Raw genomic sequence first — 27850 nt, 5'->3', positions numbered from 1 at the left:
AGCCAAGGAGGGAGTGTCTGGATAGAGAAAGTTGGAAGCTCTTCTGCCGTGGCCATCCCCTGGTGGGAGCTCCTAGGAGCAGGCGTCGATGAAATGATGATGGAAAATTTCATATTTATGTATATTTTCTACTAAAAATTTTATGCACCATTTTCAACAAAGTAACCATTTTCCAAGAGATGTGAAGGAAAGTATAAGATGTTTATGGCAAAAGAAGAATATTTTGAAGGGTAAAAAATGAGATATGGGTGTATTAACAAAACCAGTCTCAACCAAAGTGATTTAAGGAATAAATAAAATTCATAAACAGTTTGTTTATAACACAATATATATTTTTGTTCATTTTGAGCAAATTACCTCATTACACATGATGCCTCTGCCGTTTTGTTTTTGTTTGAGCAAGTCTTACTACATGAAACTTACATGTGATGAAATAACGTGTTTGACATCAATCCTTACGATATTGAAACAGTCCACTATGGTCTCTGTGATAATTAGGCAATGAATAAGATGACAAACTGGAGGAGTAAAAGTGAGGACATCTGTGATTATATTCACAAATCACCTATGTTGATGGACTCTGAAAATTTCTATGTAAGTTCTCCTAAAAATATAAATATTTACAGGATACAAACATTATATGTGTAACTTATACATTTAAAGTACACTCACCATAGACCAACATGAAAAAAAAGGAAAAGAACACTAAAATTAATCATTATGATCACATAATTTTCAACTCTATTTTCACAAACTTGTGTACAATTCAAGTATGAGTGTTAAAAAAAATGTCAATAGAAGAAAAGCTTAGTAACCCTTATAAGCAGACAGAAATAAGGAACACATAGGCTCTATGAGAGAGAGAGAGAGAGAGAGAGAGAGAGAGAGAGAGAGAGAGAGAGAGAGAGAGAGAGAGAGAGAGAGAGAGAGAGATTACATAGATATTACATAGAAAGTCAGAACACACACACCCCATGGTCCAGACTAGGTGGTCTGTCCTTAAACCTAAGTGATTTTACATTAGTCAGATGGCTCCAAAACGTTGCTTTTCTACTCTAGTTAATATGAAGTTCAAGGAAGTGACGGTCGAGCTTGTTTTTGAAGGAGTCAATCGTGTTACACTGGACCACTGATGGTGGGAGCTTATTCCATTCTCGCACTACAACGTTGGTGTAGAAAAATTTGGTGCAGTCTGAATTTACTTGTCTACATTTGAGTTTTATGCCATTTTTCCTCGCTCGCAAAGTGTCATCGATCATAAACAATTTTGTTCTGTCTACATTCGTGAAACCATTAAGTATTTTAAAACATTCGATCAGTTTTCCTCAGAGGCGACGTTTCTCAAGAGAGAACATATTAAGGGTGGAAAGCCTTTCTTCGTAGGATTTGTTGCGCAAGGAAGGGATCATATTTGTTCATCGACGCTGAACACCTTCTAGTTTAGCAATGTCCTTTGCATGGTGAGGAGACCATAACTGTACCGCATATTCCAAGTGGGGTCTGACTAAACTATTGTAAAGCGGAAGTATTACATCTTTATTCTTGAATAAAAAGTTTCTTTTAATGAAGCTCAACATTCTGTTCGCTTTATTTGCTGCATCGATGCATTGATGTGAGAATTTGAGGTTTGACGCGATTTTGACCCCCAGGTCCTTAACGCATTGAACGCTTGTGAGTTTAACGCCGCGCATTTCGTAATCGAACTTTTTATTTTTTGTTCCAACTTGAAGGACCTGGCACTTGTCTACGTTAAAGGGCATCTCCCATTTATCCGACCAAGCTGAAATTTTGTGCAAATCCTCTTGGAGGCTTTGCCCGTCTTCGTCAGTGAGAACCGAGTTACCAATCTTTGTGTCGTCTGCACATTTACTAATGCGATTATTGAGTCCAACATCCACATCGTTGATGTAAATACTGAAGAGCACTGGGCCAAGAACCGAGCCCTGAGGAACGCCACTAGTGACCGGCGCCCACTCTGAGTTAAATCCGTCAATCACAACTCTTTGTTGTCTGTTGCTCACCCAATTCGCGATCCATTGGTTTACTTGACCGTCAATGCCTATTTGCTTTAATTTATAAAGTAATTTATGATGTGGGACTTTATCAAACGCTTTCTGGAAATCAAGATAGACTACGTCCAATGATTTGGTTACGTCATAAACTGAGAAGAGATCGTTATAAAAGGTTAGTAGGTTTGACAGGCAGGATCTTTTGTTACGGAAGCCATATTGTGAATCCCCAATTAATGAGTGGCTTTCGAGGTAACTCACAATTTTGTCTCTAATTATGCTCTCGAGTAGCTCACCTACAATTGAAGTTAGACTAATGGGTTGGTAGTTACCTGGTATTTTTTTGTCTCCTTTCTTAAAAATCGGTGTCACGTTAGCCTTTTTCCAATCCGAAGGGACGATGCCTTGTCGCAAGGACATATTGAATACGGTAAAAGGACATATTGAATACGTTAAAGGACATATTGAATACGGAGAGAGAGAGAGAGAGAGAGAGAGAGAGAGAGAGAGAGAGAGAGAGAGAGAGAGAGAGAGAGAGAGAGAGAGAGAGAGAGAACTATACAAATTCTAACTATATGGAAATCATTTTAACTATACATATGTATATCTGATACATCAATTCCATTAAAATCAGTTCAAATGTACAGCTCATTTATCATACAGAAATTGATGGGCATTTATATTTTGTGTTTACGTGTGTGCTCTGACCATCTTGCAGTGCTGACAAAATTAAGGCTGAAGGAAAAGTAGGTGTTTGAAAAGAAGGGTGAAGTAAAAAAGGAAATATTGAAGATAGAAAAGTTACAGGAAAAATAAATAAAAGATGAGTATAAACGTGAAATGGTAGAGGCCTTAAGTGAAAAATGGGAAAGTGTAAAACATAGTACAGATATTGAAGTTTTTGGAACATTTAAAGATGTAGTGTTAACTACAACAAAAATAGTGTTTGGGATGAAAGTGGTGAGGGATGGAAAAAGAAAAGGAAATTCATGATGGGCAGGAGAGATAAGGAGGATAGCAAAAGAGAAGAGGGAACTTTTTAAGAAAACTCAAGAAAGAAATGTGGCTGAGCAAGTAAAAAGGGAAAGGAAAAAAAATATAGAGAATGCAAAATGAAATTAAAACAAGCAATAAAAGAAAGTAAGAAGAGAGTTGATGAAGACTGAAAAAAAAACTAAGTGAAAAAAATAAAGGAAATAGAAAATCATATTGGAGAGAAGTAAAGAATAAAAGAAATGCAGAAAATATCTCCCCAAGTAAAATAAATGAAGTTATGGATGAGAATGGAAAGATGTTGAAAGATGGGGAAGCTGTGAAAGAGAGATGGAGAGAATATTTCAAAAACTTAATAAATATTAAAGATGGAGGTCCAGCAGTTGTAACAGCAGTAATTTTGAATGGAGGTAGTGGAGGAGTATATAAAGAAGAAAGTACGTACGTACATACATATGAAGAAGTAAATCAAGCAATAAAAAAAATAAAAATGGAAAGGCAGCAGAAATTGATGGAATTACAACAGAAATGTTGAAGTGTGGAGGAGATGTAGTTACTAAATGGTTGGTCAAGATATGTGAAGTGGCGTGGGAGGGTGTGGGGGGGGGTACCAGCAGACTGGGCAAAAGCCATCACTGTCCTAGTTTACAAGGGGAAGGGCAGGAGAGGGGAGTGTGGGAGCTATAGAGGTATAAGTCTGCTGAGTATACCCAGAAATGTATTTGGAAAAGTCATAATAGAAAGGATGCAAAGACTTACAGAGGAAAAAATCATTGAAGAACAAGGAGGCTTCAGGAAGGGAAGGGGATGCGTGGATCAGATATTTTCCTTCAGGATGGTTGTAGAAAAAATATTAACAAAAGGAAAAAAATATACACTGCCTTCATGGACCTAGAAAAAGCTTATGACAGAGTCGATTGGCTGGCTTTGTGGGACGTTTTAAAGATATATGGTGTGGGAGGAAAACTGCTTCATACAAAAAGTCTTTCTATGAGGATGCATCTGCATGTGTCAAAATTAGTGGAGAAACAAGTGAACATTTTGAGATAAAAGTGGGCTTGAGGCAGGGGTGTGTCATGTCACCATAGTTGTTCAATATTTATATGGATGGTGTTGTGAGAGAAATGAAGGGCAAAGTTGGGGAAGTTGGAGTAGAAATGTACACTGAGGGAAGGATGTGGGTGCTGAATTCAATCTTATTTGCTGATGACACAGTGCTCATTGCAGAAAATGAAAGTGACTTACAAAATTTGGTCAGTGTTTTTGATAGTGTATGTAAAAGGAGAAAGCTGATAGTAAATGTCAACAAAAGTAAAGCGATGGTTTGTGAGTAGAGTAGAAGTGAGGTTGTGGATTTTGTATGCCCATATAGAGTGGGAATTGAATGTGAAAAAGAATGCAAAATAATTTTGAATGGTGAAGAAATGGAGGAGGTTAATGAGTTTAAGTACCTTGGATCAGTCATGTGTAAGCATGGTGGTACGGAGGGAGAGACAAGAGAAAGGGCATTGCAAGGAAGAAGGGTGGTAGGGTCTTTGGGACGAATCATGAATGGCAGAAGTGTGAGTATGGAGGTAAAGAGGGATTTGAGAAATACAGTAATTGTACCAACCCTCACATATGCAAGTGAAACATGGGCCTGGAATGAAAGTCAAAGGTCTAGAGTGCAGGTAGTGGAAATGAGTTATTTGATGAATGCATGTGGTGTGAGTAGAATGGATGGAATGAGTAATGAAAGTGTGTATGAGCATTTTGGAATTGTCATGTGGGTGAAGGGAAGAAGTGTGGAGTGGTGGAAGAAGTGAAGCGACCACATGGAGCGAATGGAGGAGAGTAAGATGACCAGGATGGTGTATGTGAGTGAAATAGAGGGAGGGAATGTTATAAGACGACCTCCAGCAAAATGAAGAGATAAGGTGCAGGAGTATGTCAGGGAGAGGGGTGAAAGATCCTTGAGAAACTTTGAGCAGGCAAGGAGGGAGTGTCTGGATAGAGAGAGATGGAAACTCTTCTGCCGTGGCCATCCCCTGGTGGGAGCTCCTATAGTCTGTTCAGAGCATGAAGTCGGTTCAGGGTGGATCTGGTATCGTCGTTTACCTCTAGCCATGCTGCCAAATCAATCTTCGTACATGTGTCTTTCTCTTATTTCCCATCCATGTGCTATTTGAAAGTGATATTTTATATATTTTGTATATAGTACAGGAAGCTACATAGTACAATGAGTGTCGATGTTTAGGATTATAACAACGATTTGTATAAATTCTATGACATGTGGCAGCGATTTTTTCCCATGTTGCCATGTATTGGTGGTGGTGGTGGTGATGGTGGTGGTGGTCGGCGTGTCCCCTTAGGTCCCTCCCCCCGGGTCGAGAGGGAGAGAGAGAGATAAACAGGTGGGTTGTGGGTGGGTAGGTAGGGAGACGGTGCCAATCTGATAATTGGCGGTCGAACTGGCAGCGCCGCACTCATGGGAATTCAAGAATCTGCCACACCTTGATCCGACTTCATGCTCTGAACAGACTATAGGAGCAGGCGTCAAAGATGATTGAAATGAATGAATGAATGTGTGCTTCTGCTGCAGTTGCAACCAGTGACAGTTGAAAGATTCTGCAACTACAGGCATGCTTCTTGGTTATTATGTAAGATCCAGCAGGTGAGGTGCAAATAGAACACAAAAATAAGAAAATACTAGTAACATGCATGAAGCTAACAGAAGACATTGTCTGTTAAGAACCCAAAAAGAATCATAATAATGTAAGATAATCTGTTATCTGTTATAATGCATTACATTTAGCTGTCACTTTTTGCAAGCAAAGTAAGAAAATAAAAGTGTAAGCAAGTTGGGTGAAAGGTGAAGGGATTTTTTTTCTAATATGCGGATAAATGTGGTAGATTAAATCTTAATATTCAATGACAAAAGATTATCTTCAACTGTAAACCGATGTTTTTACTGAGGAAAAAGAATTATTAATGTTAAATGAATAAATGAAGTTATGCTTTGTAGCATTTCCTTCTCCAAAAGATGTAATAAAATTTTTGCCTGTATTATAAGTAGATATTTATTTATAGAATGCTTAAAATATTTAAGATGACAGTAAGGAAAGTAAATTAGAGGAACATGTCAACAGTATTTCAGTAAAAAGGATGCTAAAGAAACGTGTGCAACCATATCCAGCATGTTTTTTTCTTGCATATATCTATTCTCCAAACAATATGGTAATTAGACACTTGGCATGTACATATCAGTTGCCTAACCAAAAAATAATCCTATTATCAGGCTCATTTACTGAACAAATCTGTTTAATTGACAATTTTCCACTTGTTAACATTCATTTAGCCTCCTGGTCAGCTCACTGATGCCTTCATTGTATGCATACAAAATTGGCAGACTCCAGAACCTTTTTGCCTCGTACCACTTTAACCTTTATTCACTCAATGTCATGGTCTTCCCTATACTACTGTACTGAGTACTGTACAATTTTCATTGCTAGGATGCATCATGACACAGATTTTACAAATCTTGCTTCATGCTACTTAGCCTGAGTTGTAAGAATAATACTTCAGTGTTTGGTCATGTCTGGGGATGGGACTGCATTTTCTCAGATTTCAATGTGACCATTTTGACATTCTTATGTATTATTTTTCTAATGCATTTTTCATCTGATTTAACTGACTGAAACGTCGAAAATTTAGTTAGAAAAGGAATTAAGGAATCAATATACATCTCCTGTATTACTTAATGGAAGGTCTACGTTCCATATAGATCCACATGATTTGTAATAGTGAATTTCAAACCTCATTCCTATTGTCATCTCTTTGTTGGACATACTCTGTATTTACTAGTGGTGGGCACGGTTTCACTAATCCGCTAACCGCTAATTAGCGAAGCTAACTTTTTCGTTGGCTGTTTAGCGTTTTCGCTAACTTTGGAAACAGCTAGCGGACCAAATAGCTTCCGCTAAATGAAGTTCCTCCTCCGCTAACTTAAGTCCACTAAAAATTTCATACAAGTTTGTTTTTGTCCATTGTGGACAGACACAGCACCAGTTGAGCAACATGGCGCAATAACTCCAGTGCTTCCACTTTTTGTGGTAAATTACACCTTAAAGTAGGGTAATTTGACAATTATCAGGGAAACTTTTTGTTATTTTAGGGTAATGCGCATCTTCCAATTCCAAATCTTTGAAAAAAAGTTAGCAGTTAGCGTTAGCTTCCACTAATTTCTTTACCAGTGTAGCGGTTTAGCGTAAGCGAAGCTAACATTTTAGTTAGCGAAGCTAACTTTTTGGTTAGCGGTGCCCACCACTGGTATTTACCAATCCTCAAAAAGAAAAAAAAAAGTGTTTCAAAAAGTATCGTAATGCATGATAACTATCATCATGTATATAAATGATCTAAGTGACATCAAAAACAGGCAAAATAATGAATAATTATGCAATGTTTTGCTTGCTTTTGATGTCACTGAGATGATTGCTGTCTTCATGAAAAGGATCTATGTGACAACAAAAGTACACAATATAATGCATAAATATGAAATATTTTGCCTGCTTTTGATATCACTTAGAATTTAGATGATTACTGTCTTAATGAAAATTATCTTAGTGACATCAAAAGTAGGCAATATAATGCATAATTATGCAATATTTTGCCTTCTTCTGATGTCACATTCTCTTTATGAAGACATTTGTCATGCATTAAGACACCTTTTTCTTTTTTTCTTTTTCAAAGATGTGTAAGCATAGAAAATGTTCAACAAATAGAGATGATGATAGGAAGGGGTTTGCAAATTACTGGTAGCCTACAAGTCTTGTAGATCTGTATGAAATGTTGGAGATCTTCCATTTAGTAATATAGGAGAGAGAGAGAGAGAGAGAGAGAGAGAGAGAGAGAGAGAGAGAGAGAGAGAGAGAGAGAGAGAGAGAGAGAGAGATGGATAGTTATGTCCACTCTTCAACATACTGCTAACAACTTTTCTGGTGCTAGATTGAAAGGTAAAGCTGGGAGTCTTAAATTGCTGCACATTGCTTTAGTACTAATTATTTGTCTGGTGCCTTGCACTGTGTACTAGAAATTATATGCATTATTTAAGTTTTGTATATTATGTTGTTGGCATACCAAATATGCAGATTAACAGTAACAAAGCAAGTGTAGCCTATGAATTAAACAGAATTAAGAATATCATTTGTCAAATTGTTAAGAAAAACATATGTAATTATAACTATGAAGTAGGGTTAGGTTTTCTGATGTTGAAAAATTAGACTATGCATCTGACAATAGGAGCTAATTTTCATTTGAAACAGGAAAATGCAATTACATTAGCTAGACTGTAAGAGTCACTTTCTTGAAAAATAAAGTATAAAACCGAAGTCGATAAACTAGATGAGACAAAAATCGTAGCAGTCTCTCTCTCTCTCTCTCTCTCTCTCTCTCTCTCTCTCTCTGTGCCCAACATTGTAGTGTGTCATGAAATCTAGGTGGAAAGTTGAATTATCTAAGTACGGTGTGTACTAGTATATGGATGGTGTTTTCTTGTATGATATTTTCTTTTGTCTACTATAAGTGTGCAACCTTACACTCAAGTGGAAAATTTATCATAAAGATTAGAACATTAAGCAGTATAAAATATGTTGAGCATTTCAAGATGAGTCACCTGCTAAATTAATTTCCTCAAACATTTTGGAATCTCTTCCTTTATAACTGATTTAATTTGCTTTGTATGCCTGGCTTTCTGGAACGTCTATGTATGTGTCATAATCAAAGTTTTTAAAAGCTTTTTCTCCATGGAATTGATCAAATATTACAGTTAATCCTTGCTTTTACAGACCTCAACTGGAAACAGCTCCAGTCTCAATCTTTTGTGCCTCACCTTTCATTTAAAATAACAAACAAACTTTGAGATACTACATATGTACATGTATATGGATATTGTCGGAAAAGTGAACTTTTAACTCCCATGACAAACAAAGTTCATTATAGCTATGCAAAAAGTTCGAATCTCTCTGATATAACAGATTTTTGGATATAAACTCACTTCTTTCACCTAACTGGTTCGTTAAAATAAGGGTTTACTATACTGTAATCTATTCACATTATGTTATGAAATTTGCTTTTGTATACAAGGGATAGTCTAGGATTTTCTTGTTTTCAAAAGAATACCTTTAAAAGGCAACTTGTATTTCAAAAAGTTTTCCTGTGTTAAATTAGCCATGAAAACAAATGAGAAAAGACAGAAGATTACAGCCATACATAAAAAAGCTATACAAAGCATGATTACAGTGAACAGTACCAAGCTTATTTGTGGACTGTTTATTACAGATTACTTGTAATGTTCAAAATTATTATGCTACAATGGTTACAGAGAAGAGGTATGCAATTGAAAATCTCTCTTGATAGTAACAGGCAAAACAAATCAAACACTACTGTCTCATGAAGATATTGGGAGTCTTTGAAAAAAAGAAAGTATTATATATATTTTTTTGTCTCTGTTTGTTGGTAAGTATATATATAAAAATGTCGTCCTCGAGTTATGATGGTGTTCAGAATCAACATGCCGGTTGTAAGTTTAATTGGTTATAAGGCGAAATTTACATTAGAAAATAAAATATTATTCAAATGTCCCATCATGAATAAAGAGGTCTTCCTTTGTCTCCTGCCCTTGTTTTCCTAACCTGCCTCTGTCCTCCTGAGCTCTCCTCATCCCAACCTTGGTTGACCTGTTAGCAGCATTATGAAACTGAGCTATAGTGAAACCATATTGTCCAGATCATGGAGGTATTAAGGGTCCAGATCGTATTGATGTTGGCTGCTTTTAGTAGGTCCTTGTCCCCCATGCTGTCACATCTGTCTTCAATTATTGTATAAGAACCTAGGTGCAAAGTACAGCCTTCCACGCTCTCTCTCTCTCTCTCTCTCTCTCTCTCTCTCTCTCTCTCTCTCTCTCTCTCTCACGAGTGTGAGTGGCAATGGGTAGAGTGACAGCACGGGCAGCTTCCATCCTGGAGGGCGACCTTGAAGGAACTGACCTTGGGTCAGCTCACTGACAACAACGGAAAACAAGGTTGTCAACTGTTGTGGTATTTAAACAAAATCATTGATATTAACCTAAAAAAATGAGTCTCAGCACAACATGTTTACAGCCTTATTAGATTTTTGATTCATTAACTCAATTCATTTAGAAGTAGTAAAGAGTTGACATATGAGAGGAAGAAATAGGTGTTGGGACTGTGTGTGGTGCGGCGACTATGCCTGATGAACGAGCCTCCCATAACCCACTTAGCCAGTGGGGTACCTCTTTGGCCGACTCGGTAAGGAGTGGCTCTCCCGTCACGCTGGTCGCGGGTTCAATCCCAGGTAGCCGGCGAGTACCCTCTCCTTGTCCTGATTAATTTCTCGTGTGTTTCAATACACGCAGAGGACGTGTGGGACCGAGAGAGTAATAGAAAAGAGAGTAGAAAATCTCATCATTAAAGTGGTGGCAGCGGTGGGATCCTCTCCTGCAGTTCTGTTGAGTTTCTCCGAAGGGGTAACAGGTAGGATGGCCCATGCTCTGAGGGTAATAGAAAATAGAAAGTGTTGGAGGTATGTCTCTGCGGGGACATTGTGAAATAGTGCACCAAAATGGATCACAGTCTAAAGGTCTCAACACACAGAAATTAATTTACATAGAGGGTAAAGTCGTGTAGTGTGGCGACTATGCCTGATGAACGAGCCTCCTATAACCCACTTAGCCAGTGGGGTACCTCTTTGGCCGACTCGGTAAGGAGTGGCTCTCCCGTCACGCTGGTCGTGGGTTCAATCCCAGGCAGCCAGCGAATACCCTCTCCTTGCCTTGATTAATTTCTCGTGTGTTTCGATACACGCACAGGACGTGTGGGGCCGAGAGAGTAATAGAAAAAGAGAGTAGAAAATCTCATCATTAAATGTGTGGCAGAGTCAATGCTAAAATGATATGGGCAATCTGATTTCATTATACCACATGGGGAGGTGGTGGCTAAGTGGTTAGATAGCTGGCTCCGTGGATGCTGGTTCGTGTTCCGCCCACTGCCACATGCTGGAATTATTCAGTCACTGCCGAGTGACCTAAGATGACCCACATAGTGTTCTGAAGACCACCTATCAACCTGGGCTCTAGATTCTCCCTCTAAATGAGAGGATAAAAAATGAGCTCTAAGAGGCAACTTGATCCAAGCAAGACGGCATCACTATAAACACTTGCCTGCGCCATAATGGGCTGGGGCTGACCATCAGGCCCCACCAAAAAAGCCTATTGATGCCATAGGCAGAAACGTAAAAGAAAAAAAAATGTCATTATGCTGACATTAACAAAACGCCCCACCAAGTTTTTGTGTTGGGTGTATGTATACAATGGACTCATCCCATTTATAAGAGTGGCCAGTGTCAACTCTGTTGCATCTTACCTTCTGTGAATGTTTCATTCAACTATGATTGCTGTCTCCAGTATATATAAGAGCTGCTGCAGAAATATTGTGTGGAGGCTGTTGTTGTGGGATGTCATTATGCTAGCCATCTGGTGTCTGCTAGATCCAGCGATAAGCTTGTAAAGCAGAATGTAGTCCTAAAAACTGTTAAGGCGGCTTTACACCTGGCAATTCCTAGTCGGCAATACAGGCGCGGCTGCATTTTTGGTCTGGGTCTGGGAGCCCTTCTCGCGGCAAGTTTTCTGCAGCTGAGCGTGTTCGTCTTGTATTGCCGACTGGCGGCTGAGTACAACATGTCGGCGCCAATAAAACAAGAAATGACAGATACAGACAAGATTTGGAGCCAGGAGGCCGAGGTGGCATTACTAGAAGAAGTTAGGCAGCATAGATACTTGTGGGACCTACAAGATAAGCTGTATGAGAAGCTGAGTCTACGCAAAACAACTTTTGAGAGTGGCAGCAACATACGAGAAATGTTTATCTCTTTGCGAGATATCGAAGGAGGTAAGGAACGATTATTTTCGTGTATTATATAATCACACTATGTAATGCCTGGGGGTTGCGATGGCATGTTCCTCCCTTCTCCTTTGTTGTTAAATGCAACAATGAACAATCAATCAATCAATACTACTGAAGGTAAAACTCGTTTACTCAAAGTATTTCTACAATATTAGGCTAATATACCAAACTCATTGTGGTTTTAATTATGGTAGTAGCCTTTTGGGGTGTCTGGGATGAATTCATGCCCTTGCATTTACTAGCAGTTTACGTCTTGATGCTCCCGGCGGCTCCTCCCACGTGTGAACGTACTTGCTCCCGAGAGCATCCAGCTGGTCTAGCCGCTAGATCGTCGCGGCTGTATTGCCGACTAGGAATTGCCAGGTGTAAAGCCGCCTTTAGAGTAGTGACTAGCAACTGAAGTACGTGTGTGTAGTATTTACAGCTTGAGTTCCAAAGGCAACTGAAGGGGAGTGTGGGTCTTGTAAGCAAACTGCTACTCGACACAGGCTGGAGATTTGAAATGTCAACTCATTACTTAACCATGTATTAATAAAATTATTGGCCTTGTTGTAAGTGCGAGCAGCTGTATATTTTATACGCTGTACTGGACAACTGCCTATATATATATATATATATATATATATATATATATATATATATATATATATATATATATATATATATATATATATATATATATATATATATATATATATATATATATATATATATATATATATATATATATATATATATATATATATATATATATACTTTCGTATATTACATCTTCAGACTAAATGGTGATTTAGTATGAAGATGTAATATACGAAAATACCTCTATTTCCCTTTTCTTTTTCCCAGTGTGGTATATCTACATATATATATATATATATATATATATATATATATATATATATATATATATATATATATATATATATATATATATATATATATATATATATACACACACCCAACCAAGGGCGGCATACGCGAAAAATGATGAGCAGTATGGCAGCCTCTCAAAACAATGCTAGATACTGCCAAAAAGAATCGCTTCCATTCTGTTCTCAATCCTCATCACACTTCTCAGACAAAACAGAAAACTCATTGGTCGGACCGGTTCCAAGATTTGGGAACCGATTCCAGTGGTTGCGTAGCGGAACCGCTGGAACCGGTCCGGAACCGATTCTTGTCCACCCTTAGGAGAGAGAGGGAGTTGAGGCGCGATACAGGAGAGACGTGCAGCCCGCTGTTGTGTGCCCCTGCCCGTAGTAGCGAGCCCTGTGCTTTGTCTGCCCCCCTCTGTGTACTAAGAGTTACTGTGCCTTGTGAACCAGTGCTTGTACGGTGTTGGAGCTGTCCAGTAAAGGAGAAAACCCGCTTTTGTGAGCCTCTTACCCTGCCTTGCTTGCCTCGTGGTGTGTTGGCTGCCCCTGGGAGTGACGGTGTGGTGTGCCTCGCTGTTCTAGGCATGGAGGTAGGATTTTTTTTTTCTTTTTTTTTTTTACATTGCGGCCTATTGCGCCGGTAGGCTTCTTCCCGGTGGATCCTGATGGTCGGTCCAAGGCTTCTTTCCGGTGGGTCCTGATGGTCGGCCCAGCCCGTTCTGGCGCAGGCGAGTGTTTATAGTGGCGCCATCTTGCATTGGCTCATGCTGCCCTCCCAGAGCTCATCTTTGATCCTAGAATCTAGACTCCGGGTTGATAGGTGGTCTTCTGGACAGCATGTGGGTAGTTTTAAGCCACTCGGCGGCGGCTGAAAAATCCCAGCTTGGTGGCACCGGGCGGGGATTGAACTCGCGTCCTCCTGAACACGGGGCCGTTACTATGACGACTCAGCCACCGCCTCCATGGTTCTGGGTGTTCACGACCTGCGTGTGGTGGTCTGGGGTTGAGGTGCCACCGCCTGCCCGTGCTGTGGAGTGTGTTTGGCGGGGGGGGGGGGGGGGGTTAACATTGGTGTCACAGGAGTGGGATTAGTGAACAATGGGACAGTGAGTTACGCCGTGTCGTCATGGCGTCCCCCGATGGCCGCCGTGAAGGTGAGGAGGCGGGCAAGGCCAAGGCTGACGCGGGTGAGGTGAAGCCGAGCGAGATGGACTTGATCGCTGCCATGCTGGCCGGCATGGAAAAGAGGGCTCGTGAGGCACAGGCTGAGCAGGCACGCGAGCAAGATGAGAGGGCACGCGAGATGGAAAAGAGGGCAGACGAGAGGGCACGCGAGCAGGCTCGGAAGGCAAACGAGCAGGCTCAGAGAGTTGAAGAGAGGGCACGCGAGCAGGCTGAGCAGGCACGCGAGCAGGCTCGGAAGGCAGACGAGCAGGCTCAGATGGTACGCGAGCAGGCTCAGAGGGCAGACGAGCTAGCCAGAAGGCTAGATGAGCAGGGCCCATACTTATAAAGCTAACACTTCGTCTCAGGCTCGTCTTAAGAGCCCAAACCGGCCCTGTGGAGTCCTATATCCTGGGTGTTAATCTGAGACGCGGCGCGAGTAGCTAAAGTTGGTCCCAGGCAGGCATAAGTCCTGGGTCTTCATCTGAGGCAGCGACCTTCAAATGTAAACATTGCCGGGTGTTGCCAGACAGCCAGCGTGCCTCATCAAATCGTTTTACATTCAAACGCTCACTATAGTCTTACAAAACCTTATTATTATGGATATGATGTACTTCTATTCAATACTTTCACCATTTTTTTTTTTTTTTTTTTTTTTTACAGCAAAGGAGACAGCTCAAGGGCACAAAAAAGTAAACATTAATAAAAAAAGCCCGCTACTCGCTGCTCCTAAAAAGAATCCAAAGAGGTGGCCGAAAGATAGGTCAGTTTCGGGAGGAGAGGTGTCCTGATACCCTCCTCTTGAAAGAGTTCAAGTCGTAGGCAGGAGGAAATACAGATGAAGGAAGATTGTTCCAGAGTTTACCAGCGTGAGGGATGAAAGAGTGAAGATGCTGGTTAACTCTTGCATAAGGGGTTTGGACAGTATAGGGATGAGCATGAGTAGAAAGTCGAGTGCAGCGGGGCCGCGGGAGGGGGGGAGGCATGCAGTTAGCAAGTTCAGAAGAGCAGTCAGCGTGGAAATATCTTACCCATTAATTTTCATATGAGTTAACTGATCTCGCCGTTGTTGGCAACTTTACTTTCCCCACTACCCGTGGCGGCTGGACCCCCAGCTAGGGTGCACACTCACCTCTGAGACGAGACTTAAGTCAAACGCCTTACTTCTTTATAAGTATGGGCCCAGGCCCGCCATCTTGCCGAGGTCCTCCAGAACAGTCTCTCGTCCCTGAAGGCGGAAACTCAGCAGTACACAGACAAGGCCTGCGACAGTGTGAAGACTGAACTGCTGGTGGAGGTGCAGTCTCAGAAAGGCGAGGTTCAGAGCCTGAGGGAGGAAGTGGAGACGAAGAGGCAGCAGCGAGAGGTGGCAGCGACGCACGCGGAGGAACGGGGCTCAGTTCTGGCGGGAAACGCCGAGACGGCGGTCCAGCTGGGGCCTATCTGGGGCCCCTGGGAAGGACCTCTGGAGCCTGGTGGCGTCGTGGCGGAGCCAGTAGCTGCCGCAGGAGGTTGGGGAGCCAACGGAGCCGCTCACATAGGTCCAGCTGATGCTGGAGCCGGACCCATTCACCCCGCCTCGTGGCCTCCCGCACCCCTTCCCTCCCCTCCATGCCGGCCGTCTCGCAGGTCACGTAGTCCACTCTCTTCAATGCAGCCCCTCAGCTTCCCCCCCGTTCGGAGTGGCGGCGACGAGAGGTGGCAACGTGGTGCGCGGAGGAACGAGGAGCGTCACGTGTGCTGGCGGCGGGTGCAGGGGTGGCGGACTGGCGGGGCAACGCTTGGGGCCCCTGGCAAGTGCCCCTGATTCCTGGTGGCGTCGTGGCGGAGCCGGTGGAGGCTGCAGGAGGCTGGGGAGCCGTCGGAGCCGCTCCCTTGGGTCCAGCTGGTGCTGGAGTCGGACCCAATAACCCCGCCTCGTTGCCTCTCTCACTGCCTCCCTCCCCGCCATGCTGGCCGGCTTGCAACCCACGTGGTCCGCCCTCTCCCCTCAGCGGCCCCTCAGTCTCCCGGCGCTCAGGGAGGCTTAAGCCAGCGGAACACGACGGGAAGCTGGCATGGGAGGCCCAGTTCAAGATGTCAGCTGCTCCCCAGGGCTGGGGCGAGGCGGAGAATGCGCTGCAGTTGACAACAGCGCTTCGGAGCTCAGTGGACGGGCCAGGCCGCTTGGCGGGGAGCGCCGAAAGGACCTTGGGCGGCCTGACATGTTGGCCGCCACACGACTCCAGGAAGCGCCACAGAGGCTGTGTGGCGTCACGGGGCACTGCGCGCAGTCTGAGGGCCCAGTGGAGGCTCGTATCGGCGTAGGCAGCGCTGTGGAGCGCCGGCCGACGGACGTCGCCGATCGAGACGAGCCGTGCGTGCTGGGCCTCGACTACCTGCCGCAGGGCGAGGCCTGTGCCGACCGTGGACGGGAGCTGGAGAGGCTGCGCGGACAGGCGCCTTTGCTTCAAGAGGTAGGCTGTGCAGAGGTAGTCGCGGGGGGAGCGACTGCACCTTGCCCCGGGGACGGAGGACGGGGTCGTGTGTTGCCGGTCGGACGCGGTGCCAGCGGAAGGCACGGTGGAGTCCACGGAGGGCCTGCAGCTGCCTGGTGGTGTGGCAACCGAACAGAGTCTCGAAGGAGCGGGGGAGGAGTCAGTCACGGTGCTGGTGACTAACTCCTCCGACGAGGCTCGAGAAGTACCCGCTGGTGCCAAGCTGGGCACCTGTGAGGACGTGGAGCGCCCAGAGGAGACGTCGGGGAGCGCGGAGTCGGCCACTGTGGGGCCGCGGCCCGAATTCCTGGAGGACTTGGCGCACCGGAGCGCCGCTAAACAGAAGGAGGCGCAGACGGAGGTGCGCCACACCCTGGCTGGGTGCGCAGACGAGATCAGCGGGGGTGGTTTGGACCTGCTGGGCCGCACGATGTTGGTGAAGCACAACATCAACACAAAAGATAGTGCGCCCACCAAGAGCCCGCCCCGACGAATCGCACCAGCCAGGCGAGAGGAACTGCAGAGCTCCGTCAACAAGCGGGCGGCGCAGGGGGTGATTGAGCGGAGAGACAGTCCGTGGCCCTCAGCGGTAGTCCTGGATATGAAGAAGGACGGCACGCAGCGCTTCTGTGCGGACTGCCGGGCACTGAGGAACGAGACTGGCGAGGACTCTCACCCCCTGCCGTGGACTGACGACGCGCTGACGAGGGCCTTGACGACGACCAGCGGCCTGGGGGCGGCCGCCCCGGCCTGCCATGACCTCCGGGGCCGGATGGCGAAGGTGAAGATGGAGGCAGCGCCGAGGAAGGCGAGCCCGGAGGGTCTCCATGGCTCGCGCGGGGGCTGTGGCGAGAAGGGGCACAGGCGCAGTCGGTGCCCGGGGGAGCGAAGGACGCGTTCCCTTGACCGGCTGAGCCCCGACGCCCTCCAGCCTCGCTGCAAGGACTGTGGCCAGTCGGGGCACCGCTCGAGCGCCTGCCCCTGGCCCAGGGACGCGGCGCGGGCGGGAAGCGTGGACGGGCTGGAGAAGGGACCCCAGCCAGCAAAAATGTGGGCCCCATATGGGTTTATGAGTGGGCGGAGTTGGGTCCATTTGGCCCATGTGGGCCCTTTGTGGGCAATGTTTATAAGCATGGGTCTGATGTGGGACCCATATTGGCAATGTGGGCCATTTTGGATCAGCTGTCAGGAGTGTTCTAAAACGTATTTTGTGAATTTTCTCTTATTTTAAAGGTCAATATAGTTTCGAATCCTGAAAAGTTAAAATAAAACTTCATTATTAATCTGGATAGCACATTATTTTGTTGCAAGGCTGTTTAGTCCGGCCGAGGAAAAGGCGCAAACAATAAAGAGTGAGGAGATGACAGAGACGATGATTGTGGTGTTCCAGGTATAGAGAGTAGTGTGTAGTTTGTGTATTGTTCGTTTTTTTTTTTTTTTGTCTTTTACGGGCGCTGCCGTTTCAAAGGCCTGACTCAAGAGGAATCTTGAGACACCTGTAACATCAAGATCAAGAACAAGAATATTCAAAATGGAGCGGAGAGAGAAGAACGGACTTGATTCACCTGTGGTGTGACCACCAGGTGGAGTGGAGTGGCGTGAGAGAGGCGTGAGCTTTGGTTTCCTGTGTTGGTATCAAGACCAACTCTAAAATTGGAAAACAGGAACCTTGTGTACCTTAGGATGTGACGAAAGGATGAAACTGTTGAGCATGTGGTACTGGAATGTGAGAAGTATGATAGAGAGATGAGAGCAGTTCTGTTAGAACTGGGATGTAAAGAATGAAAGGTAGAGAATGGATGGTGTTGCTGCTGGGACTATGTGGGGAGACGACTGAAAAGGTGATTGTGGCAGTGAAGGAGTACTTGGAGAGAATGTGGAGTGCCAGGTTTAGAGGATATATTGTGTATGCTGTGTATTGTTCCCATGTATTTTTCGGTACTATTATCACAGTGGTCAGTATAGGATTTTGGAGCTGAAGCTACTTTTTTTCTGATAGATTTCGATGTGCTGATTATAAATCTGACAATTTTTTTCCATCGCATTTTCCCCCACCCCCCACCCCCTATACTTTAGGTAAGATTAGGTTAGGTTAGGTGGGCTAAGTTAGGTTAGTTTTGATTAGGTCAGATTAGGTTAGTTTTGGTTACGTTAGGGGGCAGGGGGGATTTTTTTAATTGAAAAAAATATTTAAAAATGTTTTTTTTTTTCTTTCCCCCCTGGAATTTAGGTTAGTTTTGGTTTGGTAAGGAGGGGGTGGGGGGGAAGAATTGCAATGGAAAAAATTATCAAATGCATGAAGAGCACATCGAAATCTATTAGGAAAAAATAGTTTCAACCCCAAAATCCTATTCTGACCTCTGCGATAAATTTACCTACTTTTCTTTACAGGAGTTGCTGTTCCAAAGGTCTGACTCAAGGGGAAGCTATTGAGTCTCCTGTAAAATCAAGATCAAGCGGTTTTTGGAGGGAAAAACACCAGAACCAGAACCAGGGAAACTCCTCCACTCATTGGCCTCACTACACATCCACAGACCCACAGTATCTGACCTGAGTGGTAACCAAGACCCTGGCCTGGCCTTCAAGATCCTAAAACTCACCAGAACCTTCCTCAAGTCAAACAGTCATCCACCTGCTACTTGCACCTTTGGGGCACTACCTAGAGGCTGTGGTACCACAGCCTACAGTACAGAACAGTAAGTACAGTACAGTACAGTACAGTAAGTACAGTACAGTACAGTACAGTAGTATCGCTCTAGCCCTCCCCCGTCTTTGGTGATTTCCTTGTTGCTCTGACCTGCCGTTTGCATCTAATACCAACAGTATGATGTGTGTGGATGTGTTTCGTGTGGTGTAGTACAGTACGGTACGTATGTTGCTCGTATTCCTTGTGTAACAGTGTGCAGTTGCCCTTTTTCTTTCCACCGTCAGGAGAAAACCTGTTTGGACCGAAACATATGTGTCTCAGTGTGTACATTTTTTTCTAGATCGATACACATCTATATAGGTGTGTGAGTACGTGTGAGTGGTTATTCCTTGTGTGTGAGTGCAGGTTTGGATGGTATACTTACGTAAATTGGGCACTCATTACGCAGAGTGCACCCTCGTCCTCACACCCATTCCTGCTAATGTAACTAAACCTAACCTAACTAAAACCAGCCTAACCTAACGCAATCTAACCTAATTTAACTCTGGTTGGAATGGTGTGAGCACGAGGGTGCACTCTGTGCAATGAGTGCCTGTAAATTGTATGTTGGTGTGAGTGTGCACTTGCCAGCTAGTGTTTTTGCGTGTGTAGTGGACTGTTGCTGTTGACACCCCCGGTGGTGGCCATCAGACGTACGGGTGAGGAGAAAAAGGTGAGTGTGCAACAATAATTTTAATTTAGGGGCCAGCTATTCATTAATTGTACCGAATTTTCCCTTGCTTTGGTGGATATTTTATGATGTAGGTACTATTATGTAGTACATGTAGTAGGCCTACTGTACATGTTTATCTACTCTGTATCTGTTCTTAAACTTACTGGGTATTTGTGTATATATGTAGGCTGTGTGCTGATAGTTATAGGCCTGACATTGCCCTATTTATTTGTTGTCTGCAATTGGACTGAGACTAGTGAGATAATTTTTACCAAAAATTCTGCCTCTCTTGCTATAATACTTCCTAGCTATATACTGTTAGGCACGGTAGTAGGAGGTTTGCTTTGATGGCTTTTATTTTGGGTATCACTAGAGGGTAAGCCATAACTGAATCAAATATAGAAGATTTGGACTGATTTCTGCACTCCAGATTTTGTCCGTTGGTTCATTTATCCATTAAATCGAGAGTCGAGTGAATATAATGACTGCTGGTAATTCAAATTGCAATAATCAGAGTATTTCTTCATGAGGACATTATTTGAAGTTGTTTTAGTTGTGCAGTTTAATATAGCACTTGCACACCCACCTTTTTTTTTTTTTTTTTTTTTTACGTTGTTGCCTATTGCGCCGGTAGGCATCTTCCCGGTGGGGCCTGATGGTCGGCCCAAGGCTTCTTCCAGGTGGGGCCTGATGGTCGGCCCAAGGCTTCTTCCAGGTGGGGCCTGATGGTCGGCCCAGCCCGTTCTGGCGCAGGCGAGTGTTTATAGTGGCGCCATCTTGCGTTGGCTCATGCTGCCCCCCGGAACTCGTTCTTGATTCGCTTGGACGGCTTCCTCTAGAGTCCGGGTTGATGGGTGGTCTTCAGGACAGCATGTGGGTAGTTTTAAGCCACTCGGCGGTGACTGAAAAATCCGAGTGGTAGCGTGAGGATTCGAACCCGCGTCGTCCATCACGCGGCGAATGTGGGTCCAGTACGCTACCGGTTCGGCCACCGCCTACCCACTGTTATGTTTTTGTATTAACCACATTTGAGTGGCATGACCCTGAGACAGCTGGGCTTTCATGCTCTTAGGAGAAGCAATTTAAGTATCTGCACAAAAGTAGTAGACAGGTACAAATCATATTCTGCTGTTATTCATATGTGTTGATTTTATTGCATTGAGTATTTTCATTTACTATTTTCCAGCAAACCCATGTTCAGAATTAGTTGGTTGGCTGGCTATTCATGGCCTATGGAACCAGTGCATTATTTTCAGTAGGATGAAAAATAACTTGTGTTTTTGTAGTTTTCAAAAAGCAATAAACCAGGATTTAGTTTTAAGTACATATTTTTTGCCTCGGGTTGTTGTTGGTGGTGATTCCTAGGCTGCCTGGCCGAACAGCCCAGAGCCCCTGAGAAAGGTCATTGCCAAGACTGGGTTTTCTTACTGTGCTCTCATAAAGTGTATTCTGTGTTGTTGGCACATCTGCCTGATAAATTTGCCTTGGGTTGATAAGCATGGATACTGTACTTTAGCCAACAGGATGATAGTTCCTGCTGCCCACAGATCCATTGTTGGAGCTCAAATGACATCCCTATGTGCATCAGTTTATTGCCTTTTGTTGAAAGTAATTTCTTGGTTTCAAATCCTTGAAAGTCACCTAGGTTTCAAGGATTTGAAACCAAGAAATTACTTTCAACAAAAGGCAATAAACTGATGTACATAGGCATGTCATTTGAGCTCCAACAATGGATCTGTGGGCAGCAGGAACTATCATCCTGTGCATCTATGGGAACGTTGTCCATGCATGCCCATATGGTTACCACATGGGGCCCACTCTGCCCACCTGGGCCCCACACAGGGTAGGCGGTGGCCGAAGTGGTAGCGTACTGGGCCCACATTCACCGCGTGATGGACGACGCGGGTTCGAATCCCCACGCTACCACTCGGATTTTTCAGTCACCGCTGAGTGGCTTAAAACTACCCACATGCTGTCCTGAAGACCACCCATCAACCCGGACTCTAGAGGAAGCCGTCCAAGCGAATCAAGAACGAGTTCGGGGGGCAGCATGAGCCAATGCAAGATGGCGCCACTATAAACACTCGCCTGCGCCAGAACGGGCTGGGCCGACCATCAGGCCCCACCAGGAAGATGCCTACCGGCGCAACAGGCAGCGACGTAAAAAAAAAAAAAAAAAAAAAAACCAGATACCTACCCTGTTGCATCCCCCATCTGGGGTCCGTGTGGGCAAATGTGGGGCCCATATTTGCCTATCCGGGGCCCACCAAGATTGCCCAACTGGGAACCCATATTTTTGCCCACATTTTCCCATATGTTGCCCACCTGGGGCCCACATTTTTTACTGGCTGGGAGCCGACTTCGAGCCGTCTCCCGCCCTCGGGCACCGCCTTGTGTAAGCTGCCGCCGCCCGACCAGCGCGTTGCCAGTGGGAGGATTAGCTGTCGCCACGACGCGTGAGAGTGGACACCGGGGGCTGAGGAGTCCTCGGCGCGGCCTGACCCGGGGTAGTGTGGGCTGCTGGAGGGGCCAGTGGAGGCTCGTATTGGCGTAGGCAGCGCAAATGGACGTCGCCGATCGAGACGAGCCGTGGTTGCTGGGTCTCGACTACCTGACGCAGGCCAGTAAGGCTTGTGGTGGCCTCGGACGGGAGGTGGAGAGGGTGACCGGAGAGGTGCCCTTTGCTCCCAGGAGGTTTTTGAGCATGGCTGCGTGGGGAGGTAGTCACGGCTGGGCGAGAGCACCTTGCCCCGAGGGTGGAGGCCAGGAGCCGGTGTCGACTGTCCCGAGCGTTACGTGGAGCGGATGGCGTGGAAAAGCCCACTGAGGACTGGCGGCTGGTCGATGGCGTGGCTGACAGGCGGAGCCCCTTGGGGGCGCGAGAAGAGACTGTGGAGGACGTGGTCACAAAAGACACAAACGGAGAACAAACAACAGCAGGCCTGCTGGTCCATACGAGGCTGTTTGTGACAAGCTACACTAACTATCTAATCAAAGGTGGAAGATGAAGGACAGTAAAGGCGAAGGCTCCTCCCCACCCCCCATCCCTCCAGTCAAAGCTGGCAGGAAAGGAAAAAGAACCATGCAGCATGGAAAAACTGCATGGAAATTATGTAGGAAAGAGGAAAGAACTACCATTACTGCTACCACTAACCGGGTGATAGAAGTGGACAAGGACACCAGTATTCGAAAGAACTTAACGTTATTACGACAATGAGTAATATCTTAGTTGGTGGTTGAATTCAAAATACTTGTCTAATCTATTCTTGAAGGCCGTAACTGTTGTACTATCAACGACATCACAGGGTAGAGAGTTCCAAACATTAACAACTCGATTGAAGAAGAAGTGTTTAGCTTCGTGCGACGAGAATCTTTTACCACTTATCTTCAAACTGTGATTTCTTGTTCTATTTGATCGATCAATTGTAAAATAATCTTCTGCATTAATATCACTGAATCCTTTAAACATTTTAAACACTTCTGTTAGATCGCCTCGCATTCTTCGTTTTGATAGGCTGAATAAATTCACTTCTTTAAGCCTTTGTTCATATGATAAATTTCTCAACCTAGGAATCATCTTTGTTACTCTTCGTTGAACCCGTTCCAACTTTTCTATGACTTTTCTGTAATAGGGAGACCAAAACTGTACATAGTACTCTAGACGGGGTCGAACCAACGAATTATACAGTTTTAATATTACTTTTTCCGATTTATTATTAAAGACTCGTACGATGAAGCCAATCAATTTGTTTGCAGTTTTAATTACCTCTGAACAATGCTGACCGGGCTTTAAATCGCTTGATATAGTGATTCCAAGATCCTTTTCTTTACTTACTGCAGAAAGTTGTTGGCCATTCATTATGTACCGAACGCGAGTTATTTTTTCCGATGTACAACACTTTACATTTGTCAACGTTAAATTTCATTTGCCATTGATTGGCCCAACGTGCAAGTTGATCTAGATCTGATTGTAAAGCTTCTTCGTCGAGTGTCGCAGTTACTTTACTAGCAATTTTTGTGTCATCAGCAAATTTTGACACTTTGCAAGTGAGCCCATCATCGATATCATTAACATAAATTAAGAAGAGCATGGGGCCAAGCACTGATCCTTGAGGTACGCCGCTTCTGACATCGAGCCAGTTAGATGTAACACCGTTTAGAACTACTCTCTGTTTCCGCTCAGAGAGCCAGTCCACAAGCCAATTGTGAATGTTACCCGAGATACCGTGCGCCAATAGTTTGCTGAGCAATCGTTGGTGGGGGACCTTATCAAATGCCTTTTGAAAATCCAGATATATGAAATCTACTGATCTGCTTTCATCGAACACCTCAAAAATATAATGAAAAAAATCAAGTAAGTTAGCTAAACACGAACGTTTACTACGGAAACCATGTTGCGAATTATTTATTATATTATTTTCTTCGAAGAATTTTACCATATTGTCGCGAATGATAGTCTCCATTAACTTACAAACAATCGATGTCAGGCTAATTGGTCGATAGTTTCCTGGATGAGACTTCTCCCCTTTTTTGAAAATTGGTGTGACATTTGCTAGTTTTCAATCTGACGGAACTTTTCCAGCTGTTAAAGATTTATTGAATATGATGGAGAGCGGTTTACAAATTTGATGTTTGATTTCTTTTAAGACCCTAGGGGTAATTTTGTCTGCACTAGGAGCTTTGCTTACTTTAATCTTTTCAATTGTGCGTAAAACGCCACTTTTTTCTTTTCGGTCCTTCTAACCTCCGGCGGTTGAGGTGATAAACAATCTTCGTCGGTAAATACAGATGCGAAAAATTTATTTAGGATTGTAGCCATTTCATTTTCATCGTTCGTGTGCTTACCATTATCATTAGCAAGCGGTCCGATACCACAAGTGAGTGACTTTTTACTATTAACATAGCTAAAAAAATCTTTAGGATTAGATTTACTCGTTTCCGCTGTACATTCTTCAAAATTTTTCTTGCTTCGTTTTATTAATTTCTTGGTTTCGCGGCGAATTCTGTCCAGCTCTAGTTGATTTTGACAGACTGATTTACTTTTTCATGTTGTGTGTAGAATGTTGTGGCAGTCGGGTCGACTGTCTTGTAGGGGGGGATAGTGTTACGCCAGGGGGTATATTTGTACAGTCATCCCCCGCCGTTCGCGGGTATTTCGTTCCCGGACTTCGGCGCGATGCGCGAAACCGCGAACGGCGGGACTATAACCCTATGGGAAAATATGCATTTGGGGAAGTCACCTCTGACACGTCATATAAAACATGTTTTTTTCGTTCCCAAAAGTAGCCCAATTTGCGATAAGTAGCCCAATCTGGCAACACTGCAGTGTGGCGGCGCGTGAATTTTTTTTTTTTTAGGATAATGTTGCTATGAGAAAATCTCGACCAATAGCAGTCGTCCCTGAGTGAGCTGCTGGCCAATAGGAAAGCATGACGTCACAGTCTAACCGTGAAGTCGCTCAGGAGCAACCTAAAGGCGGTGTCACACTAGCACTTTTTCCGTCAACTTTTTCCGTCGTTTTTCTGAAAATCGTCGATATCTTGGCTGCGGCCTGTCACACACAAACGGTGTTTCGTCTGAAACTTTCCGTCGGCACAGACCATGGGAATGTAAACAAACATGGAGTCCACGCTGCGGCAAAGATACGCTGCTCTGAACCTAATACTGTGTATTGTGAGACTTAGACGAGCTAAACAAGCCAAAAAGCGTGCATGGATGCGCTCATGGTTGGCTCGTCGGGAAAGAGAAAGTGTGTACAGCAGGCTGTTAAAAGAGCTGAGTTTAGAGGATCATGAGACTCTGAAGAATTGGATCAGGTTGGACAAGAGCCAGTACCACAGACTTCTGGAGTTAGTGACACCTCTTATTGCCAGAAGTGACACCAGGATGAGGAAGGCTGTCACTGCAGGAGAGCGTTTGAGACAGGTTGAAGCCACGCGGAAAGTCTCGGTCTTGGTCTTGGAAATGTAAACAAAGGCGGAAATTTGCAGGCGGAAACGATCCTGATCGTCTGACAAATTCATGCGATAAGTTCATGCGGAACGATGAAAAATCGACGGAAATGGCATTAATCGACGGAAAAAGTGCTAGTGTGACACCGCCTTAACGTCCATTGCCCCGCCCCTCCCTCCTCTCTGCCTCCCTCCCTCCCTCCTCTCTGCCTTCCTCCCTCCTCTCTCCCTTCCCCCCTCCTCTCTGCCTCCCTCCCTCCTCTCTGCCTTCCTATTTAGCGTCAATGCATCCGCGTATACGCGAAACTGGGGCCGCGTATAAGCGGGGGGGGGTCACAATTAGTTGACCGCGAATACGCGAAACCGCGATGGGTGAGACCGCGAACGGCGGGGGGTGACTGTATGTGTTAGTTGATGTGTTATTTGTGTGGGGGGGTGCTAGTTTGTGGCGCGGAGGGCTGTGATGGCCGGGGCGGGGGTGCATTGCAGCAGCCCGGGGACTCAACCCGGGAGAGAGAGGGAGTTGAGCTGCGATACAGGAGAGACGTGCTGCCCGCTGTTGTGTGCCCCTGCCCGTAGTTGCGAGCCCTGTGCTTTGTCTGCCCCCCTCTGTGTACTAAGAGTTACTGTGCCTTGTGAACCAGTGCTTGTACGTGTTGGAGCTGTCCAGTAAAGGAGAAAACCCGCTTTTGTGAGCCTCTTTGCCCTGCCCTGCTTGCCTCGTGGTGTGTTGGCTGCCCCTGGGAGTGACGGTGTGGTGTGCCTCGCTGTTCTAGGTGTTCACGACCTGCGTGTGGTGGTCTGGGGTTGAGGTGCCACCGCCTGCCCGTGCTGTGGAGTGTGTTCAGCGGGGGTGGTGGCGTAGCAATATATATATATATATATATATATCTATATATATATATATATATATATATATATATATATATATATATATATATATATATCTATATTCTACCATGGTTTATTTCAAAATTTGCATCTTACACATACTGTAACACATATATATATATATATATATATATATATATATATATATATATATATATATATATATATATATATATATATATATATATATATACATACATACATACATACTTACAGTAGAGACCCATTTAGCACGAGAATTAGGTGGATGAACTCGGTCGCGCTAACTGAATTCGCGCTAAGTGAATAAAGTAAACAATATTAAAAAAATTCTGTGGTGCACAAGTGGGTCTGACTTATGGGTGTGATAATTGATAAACCATGGTAGAAAAAATATATATATATATATATATATATATATATATATATATATATATATATATATATATATATATATATATATATTTTCTACCATGGTTTATTTTAAAATGTGCATCTTACACGTACTGTAACACACCATATATATATATATATATATATATATATATATATATATATATATATATATATATATATATATATATATATTTTTTATTTTATTTATTTTTTTTACGTTGCTGCCTATTGCGCCGGTAGGCATCTTCCCGGTGGGGCCTGATGGTCGGCCCAAGGCTTCTTCCAGGTGGGGTCTGATGGTCGGCCCAGCCCGTTCTGGCGCAGGCGAGTGTTTATAGTGGCGCCATCTTGCACTGGCTCATGCTGCCCCCCGGAACTCGTTCTTGATTCGCTTGGACGGCTCCCTCTAGAGTCCGGGTTGATGGGTGGTCTTCAGGACAGCATGTGGGTAGTTTTAAGCCACTCGGCGGTGACCAAAAAATCCGAGTGGTAGCGTGGGGATTCGAACCCGCGTCGTCCATCACGCGGTGAATGTGGGCCCAGTACGCTACCATATATATATATATATATATATATATATATATATATATATATGTCTATATATATATATATATATATATATATATATATATATATATATATATATATATATATATATATATATATATATATATATATATATATATATATATATATATATATATATATATATATATATATATATATATATATATATATATATATATATATATATATATATATATATATATATATATATGGTGTGTTACAGTGCAAAATG

At 43.9% G+C, this 27850-nt stretch overlaps 1 protein-coding gene across 2 annotated transcripts in view; it reads right to left on the bottom strand.

Moving 5' to 3' along the window:
* Nucleotides 1-307: 307 nt before the first annotated feature.
* The window catches only part of LOC126995363 (aryl hydrocarbon receptor nuclear translocator-like protein 1), a 236414-nt gene continuing 208871 nt past the window's right edge, over nucleotides 308-27850 (bottom strand). For both annotated transcript variants that reach the window (XR_007750210.1, XR_007750215.1), the window contains one exon: nucleotides 308-10548. The gene's annotated coding sequence lies outside the window, so the exon portion shown is untranslated. The remainder of the gene's footprint in view (nucleotides 10549-27850) is intronic.

This window comes from Eriocheir sinensis, chromosome 8, assembly GCF_024679095.1.
Source record: "Eriocheir sinensis breed Jianghai 21 chromosome 8, ASM2467909v1, whole genome shotgun sequence".
Taxonomy (NCBI): Eukaryota; Metazoa; Arthropoda; class Malacostraca; order Decapoda; family Varunidae; genus Eriocheir; species Eriocheir sinensis.
This window is presented reverse-complemented; position numbering and strand designations above follow the sequence as displayed.